Raw genomic sequence first — 3,329 nt, forward strand, 5'->3', positions numbered from 1 at the left:
AGCCAACATGGGCTGTGTTTGCTTCCTCTTCCTGCTGCCCCTGAGGTCTCTGGGATTTGCAGTGGAGAATCACATTAGCAGGCCTCTGCAGGGTTGCTCATCACGTCCTCTTCCTGCTTCCAGGTGCCTTTGGGATTTGTAGTCCACAGTCACAGCCAGCAATAAGTTTTTAGCAGGGCAGGGCAGCTATGTAGTCGGGGGAGAGGAAGTTTAACTCCCCACCCTTCCTGGCCCCAGACCTCAGCCGGGGTTTGCCTGGGAGGGGGTGGGGGGTAGGCCCTGCCTCCTTCCCCCTGCCCCCCACAACCCTTCTCTGCTACAGCAGACAGCACAGCACAGCCCAGGGCTGGAAGGGATGCTGGGAGACTCTGGTTTAACTTAAACTAGGAAGGGGTCTGGAACAAAAGTTTCATAAACCGGTTTGACCCAAATCAGTTAAGTCTGATACTAGATTTAACCAGGTTTATCTTAAACCAGTTTCAGCCATTTTGAAACTGGTTTATGTGCACTGAGCTTCTGTTCTGTTACAGGTTTATACCAGTTTCTGATTACTTAAACTGGTTTATGCATAACGTCTGTCCCTAGCGTTTGTGGCAGGTCACAACTGTGTAAGTGGGGGACAGTGAGAGATGGTTTTTAGCTTGAATGTGACTTTTTAAAACTTCAGTTAACACTGATACCCATCAACATTAGAGAAGCTTAAAGTGTAATGAGTAACAAAGCCCTTGGTAGAGGAGCAGGTAATTGAACCCTGGATGTTATAATCTGTGTTGGTCAGTCCAGTGATGATGTAGGCTGACAAGGGAGCATAGCTGGCATTCAGGTCCATTTCAAGGCTAAGTGCCTGGGTGAGAATAGGAGTTAAGTAGTGTGTTCCTGGAAAAATTCATTTGAGGTCTCTGTTCATGTTAAGTCTGTTGTATTTAACAATGAAATCGTCATTGTTTAGTGTTCATCCTGTGCTGCTGTGTATACAGTAGGGGTGATATATAGCATCTCACTGGCTGTCTCTTGCCCAAGGAGTTGTTTTATTTTGGCTGTATTAATTTTAGTTAAAAATCTTCTGTTGAGATTGATCTGGGGTCTTAACTGATTAGAGAAAAGAATATGAGTATGTGTAAAGTGCCTTTTGTTACTGTTTGGCTTTGGTTTCTTTAAATGAACCTAGACCAGATCCTTGTTTTCACATGTCAGGACACTGGTTACGTGTTTGTGTAGCCGTTGTTCTGAATGGTATTTCAGGGGGAGGAGGGGGCCAAACATTTTTTCAGTATCTTACCATTCCCAACATTCAGGTACCAACATGGGAGCTTGTCCATTTTGAAAATCTTGGTCTATGTGCCAACACAAAATCTGAGTGAATTTGACTTACTTTTATCAGGGAAAATATTTCTGCTTCATGTACTCTAATGTCTAGTTGATCATTGATGTGTCACTATATTTTCTCATTATTCCCTGTGTGTTTCTAGGAATGATGTAGCACAAAGAAAATAAACTTTTCTTCTAAGATGATGTAAGTAGGTACTGGATGAGGGAACATGTCAGTCAAACTAACAAGATGCAAAACTTGTTAACATCCCACAAGTATTGTCATGGTCTTTGACTCTTAAAGCTCCTTTCTGGGGTGTGATGTAGTAGTCCCTACCTTCACCTGGACTTCAGTCATCATCTGGGTCTAGGTCAGGGAGACAGAGTTCTGTGGCTGATCCTATGTGACTCTGCCCCTTGCAGGTCTATCAATGTCCTAAAGGGGCTTAAAACAATAAACTAATGGAAATTGTCAGCAGGCTTTCCTTTCTGCAGGGGGCCTCAGACAGGCTTTCAGTAGTTATAAGAAATGCCATCCTGTGTCAGATCCAGTTTCCTTTCCCTCATAGTGGCAAGGAGTGGATGCTAACTCCTTGGATCCATCCCCTGCCTCTCTTGTCCCTACAGCTTCCTGGTTGTCAGGACTGGGCCCTGGGCTATGAATATGTTTATTCGCTTATTCAAGCAGTTGCTATCTGATCTGTACTCCTTCTTTTCAAGGCCTTTCTTTTACTCTTTGCAGATGTGGTGGAGTAGGGCTGCTTGAGTTTATAGCAGCTCTGTTTCTTCTTCCTGCCCAGTGTGGAGTCTGTTCCCTGTCATAGGTACATATATTTTGAATTTACCTTGCAGGTGTTTCTCTGGTCATAATTCTAATATATTTTGATTGGCACTAGCCATGACTCAGTAGAACTGATTGACTTTGAAATTGAAGGGAATTGGGTCTTCTTTTGTTTACACGCAGATCTCACTATTTTGCATGCGTCAAGAGTTGCAGCACTGTTTTCTCTTTCAATGTAGTGACTGCTGTGGCAGCTTCAAAACTATTCCCTGGGTAAAGTTTTAAACTCAGTTTGATAAATACATAATTTTGTTCACTGTAAATATTGTCCAACAGTCTATGCGAGCAGAGGAGGACAGATATAAAGATTTCCGTATCCTCAGCTAAGAGCTTTGTGCTGGGGTGCTGATGACTGCGTTCCTTTGCTGTCAAGGTAATTGGTCACTTAACATGCCGCTTTTGCACTGTATACATAAGAAAATAAATCTAAGTAATCCTACTGCACATGGTGCTCACTGAGGGCAGACTGCCACTTTTTCTCACACTGGGTAAACTTTACTGTGTAAAAAGCCCCATCATTTCTAATGGGCCAGAAAAATAAATTTTTAAATCTCCAAGGGTGTTTATACATGTGCAGGGAGGCTGCTCTGATGCACTGAAATTACAGTACAAGGGAGCAGACTAGTCTGCTGGAGCGTGGTAGTTACTGTGTATCTGCGTCCCATGCTGAAAAATGCTGGTGGGGATGCTTTAATTAAATCTTGTTCAATAAGCTTTAGTTAAAGCACTCCCACCGCCATTTTCTGGCACTGGGAGGCTAAAGCATATGATGCTCTGGGCACTTTAATTAAAGCACCCCCAGCACTTCCAGAGCATGTCTATAAACACCCCAAATTAGCAAAGCACATAACTATGAAGATAAGTAGATACTTAGTCCATCCTCGTTCAGCAAAAGGTGTCTGCTTGTCTAAGAGCATACCTAAGTCTCATTGAAGTCTACAGTTTATAAGGAAAGGTTGGATTTAGTTGTGTTCAGGTGCTTTGAACCGGATCCTAAAGTAGCTTTGACTGCAAAATAAAATCAGTGGTAAGCTTTGCTTAAAAGTTGATGTCCAACGTAGCTACTTGTGGGCAAAAGGAATGCATAGCCTTAACCAGGCCATGAACAAATTGTTGCTCATCCTGTTCAGCCTCCTTATGATATGACTATCACAGCAAATAAATGCTTGTAAGGAAGTAC

At 42.9% G+C, this 3,329-nt stretch overlaps 1 protein-coding gene across 1 annotated transcript in view; it reads left to right on the forward strand.

Annotated features, from left to right (window-relative positions):
• MBTPS2 (membrane bound transcription factor peptidase, site 2) overlaps nucleotides 1-2,749 on the forward strand; it is an 85,199-nt gene extending 82,450 nt beyond the window's left edge. The window contains exon 12 of the transcript XR_002098978.1: nucleotides 2,426-2,749. The gene's annotated coding sequence lies outside the window, so the exon portion shown is untranslated. The remainder of the gene's footprint in view (nucleotides 1-2,425) is intronic.
• The last annotated feature ends 580 nt before the right edge of the window (nucleotides 2,750-3,329 follow it).

This window comes from Gavialis gangeticus, unplaced genomic scaffold, assembly GCF_001723915.1.
Source record: "Gavialis gangeticus isolate Ggan-Ray unplaced genomic scaffold, GavGan_comp1, whole genome shotgun sequence".
Classification (NCBI taxonomy): Eukaryota; Metazoa; Chordata; order Crocodylia; family Gavialidae; genus Gavialis; species Gavialis gangeticus.